The sequence below is a fragment of the Lethenteron reissneri genome, chromosome 10 (genome assembly GCF_015708825.2).
Source record: "Lethenteron reissneri isolate LAM-NWPU_2019-01 chromosome 10, ASM1570882v1, whole genome shotgun sequence".
Lineage (NCBI taxonomy): Eukaryota > Metazoa > Chordata > Hyperoartia > Petromyzontiformes > Petromyzontidae > Lethenteron > Lethenteron reissneri.
In genome coordinates this window covers 1,414,563-1,425,082 of record NC_083788.1, presented here as the reverse complement: position 1 = coordinate 1,425,082, position 10,520 = coordinate 1,414,563, and the positions used below count along the sequence as shown (strand labels likewise).

General features: G+C 51.0%; 1 long non-coding RNA gene across 1 annotated transcript; it reads right to left on the bottom strand.

Annotated features, from left to right (window-relative positions):
* Positions 1 to 6,478: 6,478 nt before the first annotated feature.
* LOC133340754 (uncharacterized) lies at positions 6,479 to 9,037 on the bottom strand. The gene is made up of 3 exons (XR_009754934.1): positions 8,492 to 9,037; positions 7,175 to 7,280; positions 6,479 to 6,757 (listed from the first exon to the last, which is right to left on the bottom strand). It is a non-coding gene; the product is annotated as an uncharacterized LOC133340754 (long non-coding RNA).
* Between the last annotated feature and the right edge of the window lie 1,483 nt (positions 9,038 to 10,520).

The following is a 10,520-nucleotide window of genomic DNA, read 5'->3' as shown; positions in this document are numbered from 1 at the left end:
CACACACACGCGCATGCACACACGCACACACACACGCACACGCACACACACACACGCGCACACACACGCACACACACACGCACACACACACACACACGCGCACACACACGCACACACACACGCACACACACACACGCACACACACGCGCACACACACACCCGCACACACGCCAGTGCGTGTTCCAGGAGGTTGGATCGACGGCCCCTGGGTGAGAAGACTCTCCGAAGAATCGCTTCAGTTTTCTTTTCCTATTCGGCGGCTCCTCGAGTGAGCTTCCCCTGGCCTGGGACGCGTAGCGAAACGTCGGACAGCGCGTGGGCGAGCTGCACATCAAATCAAGCACAGCCTCAACTTGATGTTAATTGTTGTTTTTGTAAACAATTGTCCGTATTCGTGCGTGTGACGATGTGATGGGGGGGGGGGGGCTTCGGTGGGACACGTGTGCCAGACAGGCGCCACGTGTCAGCCGAACATGAACTCGACTTCAGAAACTGAATATTTATTTATACTGGAGGAATCCGATGAGCTATGAAGCTCTTTTTTAAACAGGTGTTCAGTAGGGGCGGCTTCGAGCGTTACAACAACAAACAATGTATAGGAAATGTCAGGAAATCACTTAACAAAATAGAGACACGAATACAACTAAACGGGCGTAGCCCACTGAGGTATGAGCGGCGTGCCCACAGCTCAGTCGCGTCTCCCCCGGGGCCGTCTCGCCCACAGAGCACGGCACCGAGTGGGACCCCTCGTGCCGTGCGCGGCATCGCTCGCTCACGGTCACCCGATTAACGCGGCGTCCCCCCCAGCATCTGTCATTCCAGAATGGTCCTGTCTCTTCACTTCCTCTGCCTCCTGATGCCTCAGGGAGATGCGCACAGTAGCTGTGGGGCATGGGGATTGTGAGGGGGGGGTGTGAGTGTGGGGAGCGGTGGTGAAACGGTTAGCGCTACGCTGCGCTACTAACCCGGCGATGCGGGTTTGTTTGCCACTCACGACCAACTACAATCACGATTAACTGAACCGCTCCTGGGCCTCCCCTAGGTCGACTCAGCCTCAAATGTGTACCTGGTGCGATGTGTAAACATCGCCGGGCGTGGTGTTGTCCACCCACGCCCTCGTGTGTGTTGTGTGTGGAGGAGGCTCGTGAAGGACGCAGAGGAGGGCAGAGGAGCGACGCTCACAACAACGAGTAGAGCGCCGGGTGGCTTAAACGCAGCAAGTTGACACAGTGGGGGTCACAGGTGGTGCATCGGCCAGTCATCTCAGTCAGTCGACATGTGGCACCTGGGTCTGCCCCGTGACCTACTGCCAGCGGGCGTTCGACACTTCATGCGGCCTTAACGTGCACGTAGCCTGGCACAAGCGCCGTGGTGACGTCACCGCCACTTAGTGGCGAATGGCGGTTGTTGTTGTCTGTGTGTTGTGTCCGTGCGTGCGCGTGTGTGCGAAGCAGTGCGCTACGAATTCGGCCACCTGAGTTCGATTCCCGCTCACGACCAACACCAGTGACGATTATCTGAAGCCGGTCCTGGGCCTCGCCTAGGTCGACTCAGCCTAAAATGAGTACCTGGTGCGGTGTGTAAACATTGCCACTTCGGAGACAAAGGCGGCCGGGCGTGGCGCTGGCCCACGACCCCCTCGTGTGCCGTGCCGGCCTTCATAGGTGTTCGCTTATGGCACTTGCCCCAACAGTTTGGCGAGGCTATACGGGGGATCTCTGTCTTTGTTTGGCCGCCCAAGGCAACGTGAGCCGTCACGTTGCGTTTGGGACAGCTCAGGGACGGGTTGTGCTATTCCCACCCCCTCCCCTCAACATTTCGACTCGACTGCAGCTGAGTCGAAAGAAAGGTGTTGCTCGAAAGCTGAGCGTGATTGGGCCAAATCTGGGGCATCCCAGCCGATTCCTTCACGGGCATCGGCGGTGAGAAGCTGAAGATCGCACGGTCACTCACGGCGTTTAACATCTCATTAGAGCAGTGCATGGCTATCATTCTTAACCTGGGCAATGCCGGATTATCCTCGTAGCAAAAGTAGCTGCATATGCTACGGGCCCCGCACTTTCAAGGGCCCGCGCTAAATGCGTTCAAGCTATCAACTCCGGTTTGGTGATTCTGCACTTGATTCTAGATTAGAAGTTTTCGTGACTGCAAGGATCCATACTTTTTGTTTTTTTCGGTAAAGTCACGTAGGTAAAAAATAAAATAAATTAAAATGAAAACAACTAAATTAAATCACGACGTTTCGGGCGCAACACAAGCGTCCGTCTTCAGGTGGGGACAAACACAGCGAAAGAACAACCGCTTAAGTATGCCTCCGAGATGGATTCTGCACTTGCTCTATTACTATAGTACTATACTGCCTTCAACTTTTATGAACGACTGGCTGTTTAAGGTTAGCGATCTATTGTATTATCTGGCTGTGTAGCGCATGAAAACATACAATTACTTGACTGTGCAAGTATAAAATTTGTGTTTTAATATTTTTTATTTATTGAGGGCCCCTTTATAACAAAGGCTACAGGCCCCCCACTCGCTTCATCCGGCACTGAACTCGGGGTGCATCACGCGAGACGCATGTTCTGGAGGGGAGGGGGGTGCGAGACATGTCCGGATTTTTTTTTGAAGTGACATCATCGAAAACACAAATTAAGCACGGGGCACGTCAGTTACGCAACTACTTTGTTTCATCAAACCCTCTGCAGTTATGAACATTGTAAACATTTTTAACGATTGACAACCAAAGGGTTGCCAGGCTGCGGTAAAGGTTGTGAACCACTGGGTTAGAGTCTGACATTGACTGTGCATTCCCCCCTCCCACCCCGCCACCCTCCCCAGCCCCCCACCCCCCTCTCTAATCCCCCCCCACCTCCCTCCACCCCCCAAAGTCTTTGTGTGCCCCCCCACCCTCCCCGTCATTTTAAACAAGGTCGCGCTGCGGTGCCGCAAAGTGGCCTCGCATTGGAAAACTAAAACATTTTTTTATTGAACCAGGTAAGGGGCCGTCCATAAATGACGTCACGCACCTAGGGGGGAGGGTCAGACATTTGTGACGATGTGTGACGATGTGTGACGATGGGGGGGTGAGAGATGTGACGTCACATCAAAATGCGAAACTTTCAATAAATATAGGCAACACGTTCTACTTAATTAAATAGACTTTTAATAAATGTTTTTTAATAAATGTTTAGTGCCATTGTCTTTGTAGGTTCGCCTTTGGGCACTGGTGGTGAGATGAGGCCCTAAAGAAGGCTGCTGGTGTAGGCCAATCCGTGTTAAAGACAATGCCATCTATTATCACCAGAGCATGTTTGTTTACATGTTCACCACAAAGTGCCGTGTGTTCAATGCAGTACTGGATTCGTTGCGAAAGGTTTCGACTCGGTGTTTCAACATCTTATGACGTCACGCATCTGGGGGGGGGGGGGGTCAGACATTTATGACGATGTGTGACGAGAGGGGGGGGGGGGGTTTGAGAAATGTGACGTCACATCAAAATGCGAAACTTTAAATAAATATAGACAACATATTCTACTTAATTAAATATACTTTTTAATAAATGTTTTCTCCTGCAACATCAGAGTGCAGCGCCACATTAAATACGCACTACAATGACAATAGTTTAAAGCGATTTGAAGCATATTTTATTTTGGGGGGGGGGCAGAGCTTTGTGACGTCATATTTGAGGGGGGGGTCTGACTTTTTGTGACCCCGTGTGACGAAGGGGGGGGGGGGGTAATAAATCGTTCAAAATCGCGTGACGTCATTTATGGACGGCCCCTAAGGCCCCACTGAGCTACGTAGCTCTGTTTGCAGAAGCGACTCCGGCTATCACAGACGATAGCTCGACAAAGTGGCTCATCATCATCGCGTGGGAATTCATAGCAACAGACTAAGACTCTAAACGCGTGATGTCGATTCTAAATGCGGAGGTGAAAAACACAGAGGACCCGGAGAAAAATCAACGCAACCACGGGGGGAGAGAGAAGGAGAGAGACAGGCAGACTCCAAATATACAGCAGCAGGCAGTGTCAGGGTCGGTGTCGAACCCACGACCTCCTGCATACCAGGCGAGGGAGTTAACATCTCCTAGCTACCGTGATGATGATGATATAGGGAGACGCAGACTCCAAATATACAGCAGCAGGCAGTGTCAGGGTCGGTGTCGAACCCACGACCTCCTGCATACCAGGCGAGGTAGTCAACATCTCCTAGACACTGCCACGCCAGCTGTGGCTGCTGTCGAGAGACGGCGGAGGAGGAGGAGGGGTACGGGGGGGGGGGCTGCGGTGTCGTGGCCGCGCCGCTCTGCGCGAGGTGGCTGGCCCGGTGGTTGGGGCCGGCGAGCGGAGCGGCCGACGGAGTGGACTCCTGTCCCCGGGAGAGCCGCAGCGACGCGTGCGTCTCACTGTGGGGGCCAAGCGGATCTGGGATCACCGATGCAGCGTGGGATGAACAATTCCCAGAATCTATAACCGCGGTTAATTGCGAATTAATTAGCCAGCCAGCCGCGCGTGCCCCCCTGCCACCCGTAACGTAACACGGAGAAACACTTCGCGCACGAAATAACAAAATAAAAAAACTGTCGATTAGAAATCAGACGAATATAGCTGATTGCTCCCATCCTCTCCCAACTCTTCTGGGAATTGGTTACAAAGAACATTGCGTGTCGTATACTCCTTGCCAGCGGTGTTCATAAATATCACAAGCGCCACGCTGTCTCCACGCACCCAGCACGCCGCTGCCTTCCCATTCACCTATCCAGCTACGAACTCACCTGGGTTTTCTTTCTATTTCATGGAAAAATAAGAATAGGTTTCTAGCCTTTCTGGCAATGAAACCGGAGTTGTGTTTTAAGATGTTCAAACGCCAAATAGATTGCACATTTACGAGGAATCAAGTACTGCATTCACCACACTGTACTTGTGGGGGGTAGAGTAGCGTTGAAAAATAATTGTTCATTTTTGCAAGTATCCAAGTTCAACAGGAAGTGTTAAGATGTTGAAACACCAAGTCGAAACCTTTTGCAAGGAATCCAGTACTGCATTGAACAGACACGGTACTTGTAGTGAACATGCTAACAAACATGGCTCTGATGATAGCACATTCCTGCGGAGGGAGCTGGTAGGAACGTTGGGTTGCTCGGTCAATGGCCAGGGTCAACGGCGGCGTGGTGTATTCCGCAAATATGCCCGACTGTGAGGGCGGGCACAAGCCGGCGTGAGTAGGTTAAACGTTGAGTTTTATAAGGGCACCACGGGGTGACCAGCCCCTCCCCACCCATATCATATTAAAAAAAAACTGTTATATTGCCAGAAATGGTAGAACCTATTCTTATTTCTCATACGTTTATACTGGCAGAAATGGTCCAATGGCATTCTTGTTATTTGACCAGGTGAGGCCTCACTGAGCTGTGTAACTGTCTCAGAAGCGACCTAGACATCACAAATGATAGCTCAACGAAGTTCGCTTATTAATTATCATCATCAAAGAAGGTCCAATGCTGTATTATCATCACGTGGACATTTACAGCAGCAACCAAACCACGTGACGTTTGCTTGGTTAGCGGTGGCTTAGCACGCGGCCCTTATACAGCCCTGTGGAAGCAGCAAGGGTTGGTAGATCACACAAAGGATCACACGAGTCGGGGTGCAACTAGAAAGCTGGCTAGCCAGGAGGTGGCAGTGCAGCAAGCGTGGACCAATCTCCAATCTGTTCCACTTGTACGAGATAGAGCGTTGTCCCCTCGCACGCGTGCGTTTTCCCTGGGTGCTGCAATAATCCTCCCACGTGTATAAAAGGCTACTTTATTGGCCGCTAACACCTTAACAGGTAAAGAAACCCAGAGCTTTGGACCCAGGATTTGGACCCAGCTCAGCAGCTTGCTGCTGCCGTCCCATTCTTCTTGTGGTTCCTCCTCCTCGCCCCTCTCAGCCGGCCTCTCTCCTTCCCTTCCGCTCTCTTCCAGAGTGAGCGAATGCTGTGCGGTGGCGTGTCACGTGTGTGTGTGAACTCTCGTGATCATTGCTGTTATTATCATGAATGGGTGGTCGGAAGAACGAAAATCCCAACCTGATAGCCCACTCGTATGCGTAAAGACGACGCCTGCTCGCTTCATTGGCACGCTTTACAATCCACCGTCGGCAGTCAAAGCAAGAAGGGGCACGCCTCTGGTTAGCGCGATTGGCTACGTACGGCGCGAAAGAAGTTCAACGTGCATACACACGGAAGACACCCACAGCAGCGATGAAGATGCATCGGCTCCTGCGATGGAGCCAGATGGATTTTTGCATCGCGAGAGACGACGACGGAGTTGGGGAGACGTTCATCCAGCAGTGGACAGATATCGCAGATCAACGACCAGTCATCGTCTTGATGATGATGACAAAGACTCGTCGACTCAGAGGAGAATCTCCGCCGCCATCAACGTTCAAGGGCATTATAATTATCGGCAACTTAGTAGCTGGGAGTATTTTTTATTTTTATTTTTTGGAGGGGTCCGGGAATTCATACAATTTTGGCCGTCACATGAGCACACAGTGGCGACGAACGCGTGCGCGGTGTGTCGGCACACACACAGAAAGGTGTAACCACGGTGGCATGGGACGGTGGCTTTGTCGTCTGGCGCTGAGCACGTGAAGGATGCGTCGTGGCGGTGCCCGGGAGCATCGCTCCTCAGCGCAGAAAGCGCCGCGAGTCCACGCTGCTCTGGTGGACGGGTTGCCAGAGATGAGCTGCTCATGCACAGCTTCGGATAACGCTGAGAAAGGAAATCGCGGTTGTTGAGGACAGTCCCAACGTCCCCAAGAAACCCCATCACTGCCTCCCGTGTTGAGGCCACGGTCAACCAGCCTGACTATTCAATTACCACTCACCATCGCACTGCAGGTCACAACAACGCATTCACTCACCCACTCACACACTCACCAGTCCACTCACCACCACACTGCAGGTCACAACAACGCACTCACCCGTCCACCCACACGCTCACCACCACCACCACACTGCAGGTCACAACAACTCACCCACTCACCCGTCCACCTACCCGCTCACCACCACCACACTGCAGGTCACAACACACTCACCCACTCACCCGTCCACCTACCCGCTCACCACCACCACACTGCAGGTCACAACACACTCACCCACTTACCCACCCGCTCACCAGTCCACTCACCACCACCACCCTGCAGGTCACCTCGCTTCTCTTTTCCGCGTCTTCCCTCGCACCGCTCTTCTTTGGAATCCCCTCTCCCATCACCGCCTCGTGTACCCCCAACCTCCTGTAGTCATAATAACACTTTTAAAAACATCACCTTGCCGTACGTTCGCCGTGTACGTTGGACTTCTTTCGCACCGCGCGTGCTCTAAACGCGCCAATCGCGCGTTCCACTCCTCCACGATCGCGATGGTGCCGTTTGTCGCTGGCCGCTTGGCGGTGTCGGCTCTTGTCGGCGGGGAGGGGGGGGTCGGGGGGGGGGTGTGCTCGGAAAAATAAAAAATAAAACGTAAATTTATTTTAAAACTAAAAGTAAGAAGGGGAGAACCATCGTCGTCGTATCGATCACACCGGGAATATGGTTACACGCGTGCGAGGATGTATCGTCCCTGCGTGGGCTATTGGCATCGATCGCTGCACATTACGGGGTTTAAATTGGCCTTGGCGTGAATAAATAATGCTCCCCGTGTTCCAAACGGGCTAACAAGGCAGGCCCCCCCCCACCCCCACCCCGATAGGGGATTGTCGGAAGAGGTTTTGTTGGTCGGGGGTGGTGTTTTTCCCCTTCTCCCTCTATCAGGGGGGGGTCCTGACCCTGGGTGGTCAAGGCAGGCTGATGCTCCGCCGAGTGTTGGCAGAGTGGTTTCCGCGCCTCTAAATTATTCAGGGGCCCAAGCGCCTTCCCCCCCCCAGCTCCACTCGGCGCGTCTCGCAGCAGCGGCGGGGAGATCACGCGAGCCGAACGCCGCCCGCGTGCGCGTTTACAACAGACATCAAGGCCGTAATTATAATATAGATTGGGGGACACACAGTCCCCCCCCCCCCCAATATTCAAATATGCTCACAATGTCCCCCCCAATATATCGATATAAAATAGATTTCTGTTTATATGATTGGTTATGGTTGTACTTTATTAATCCCTAATCTCTGCCATTACGTATAATGAAGCAAGAAAAGGTAAAAAATAAAAAAACAGAGCAATGTAATACAATACACTATTTGACATTATTGTAAAAAAATGTATTAAAAGTCCATCCTATGTGTGAGTGAATTTTTTTTATATTTTAGGCAGGAAATGAGTTTTCAAATTTAGATTTTTTTTTCTGGGGTGGGACCCCCAGACCCCCTGGAAGATGTGGTCCCCCCCAATGTTGACTCCATGGCTCCGGCCTTGACAGACATGCATCTGCACATTGCGTGTGGGTGCGTCCGATTCCATTGGCTTGCCACACCGATATTGCACCCGGGCAGCATGTAGGCACGAGAAATACAAACCTCTGGGTCGGTTTCCACCCTCAGGGTCTCGTCGGCGGCCGGGCTTGCTAAAACACACGCAAGACGCAATGGTTACATGATGTTACTGGCGAGAGAACAACGTCTACACTGCGGGGGCTGTCTTGATTTGAAGCTTTCGTGACTGCAGGAATCCATACTCGGTAAAGTCACGTAGGTAGAATAATAAAATAAATCACGACGTTTCGGGCGAGGGATGACGGACGCTTGGGTTGCGCCCGAAACGTCGTGGGACGTTGCCATCATTGTCCCGCTGCTGTTGCTGCTGCACATTCACAGCCGCATTCACCCCACGCCGACCTTTCAAAGACATTTCTGAAAGGCTACTCGTGTCTTAAATGCCCATCCCCCCATCACCACCAAATATTTCTCCCGGCGTTCGAGCGACACTGAGCCTTTCTCATCGGTCACAGTCGCGATCTCCGTAAAAAACGAGACAAATCGCATGCTCGTGTATTTTTCTTGTTATTCACTTTGGATTGAACGATACGGGGGGGGGGGGTATTGAGTAGCGTGTTGTACGTTGAAAAATAATAATTCATTTTTGCCAGTATGGAAGTTTAAATTTTTGTTTTACCCTTTCTGGAGGTGTTAAGGGGCCGTCCATAAATGACGTCACGCGATTTTGGACGATTTTTGACCCCATCGTCACACGGCGTCACAAAAAGTCAGACACCCCCCCCCTCAAATATGACGTCACAAAGCTCTGCCCCCCCCCAAAATAAAACATGCTTCAAATCGCTTTAAACTATTGTCAATGTAGTGCGTATTTAATGTGGCGCTGCATGCTGATGTTGCAGGAAAAACATTAATTAAAAGGTATATTTAATTAAGTAGAACATGTTGTTTATATTTATTTAAAGTTTCGCATTTTGATGTGACGTCACATTTCTCAAACCCCCCCCTCTCGTCACACATCGTCACAAATGTCTGAACCCCCCCCCCCCCCCAGATGCGTGACGTCATAAGATGTTGAAACACCGAGTCGAAACCTTTCGCAACGAATCCAGTACTGCATTGAGCACACGGCACTTTGTGGTGAACATGTAAACAAACATGCTCTGGTGATAATAGATGGCATTGTCTTTAACACGGATTGGCCTACACCAGCAGCCTTCTATAGGGCCTCATCTCACCACCAGTGCCCAAAGGCGAACCTACAAAGACAATGGCACTATCAGGGCATTTATCTCTCATGCCATGTATATACTCTGGCGTAGGCCAATCAGGTTCAAGGACAATGCCAAAGATTACCAGAGCACGCCAACTGAGAACATCTTCCGGAAGTTTCTTCACTCACGACTCAGAAGATCTTCCGGAAGATTCTTCACTCACGACTCAGATCATCTTCCGGAAGATTCTTCACGCAAACTCAGAAGATCTTCCAGAAGATTCTTCACTCACGACTCAGAACATCTTCTGGAAGATTCTTCACGCAAACTGAGAACATCTTCCGGAAGATTCTTCACTCACGACTCAGAACATCTTCCGGAAGATTCTTCACGCAAACTCAGAAGATCTTCCGGAAGATTCTTCACTCACGACTCAGATCATCTTCCGGAAGATTCTTCACGCAAACTCAAGAGCATCTTCCGGAAGATTCTTAACTCACGACTTAGAACATCTTCCGGAAGATTCTTCACTCACGACTCAGATCATCTTCCGGAAGATTCTTCACGCAAACTCAGAAGATCTTCCGGAAGATTCTTCACTCACGACTCAGAACATCTTCCGGAAGATTCTTCACGCAAACTCAGAAGATCTTCCGAAGATTCTTCACTCACGACTCAGATCATCTTCCGGAAGATTCTTCACGCAAACTCAGAGCATCTTCCGGAAGATTCTTCACTCACGACTCAGAACATCTTCCGGAAGATTCTTCACGCAAACTCATAACATCTTCCGGAAGATTTTTCACGCAAACTCAGAAAATCTTGATAATTGGTTTTTTACCCTTCTATCTGGCAACAAAACTGACACCTTTTTTTTTACAAGGAGTCATGTTTACATA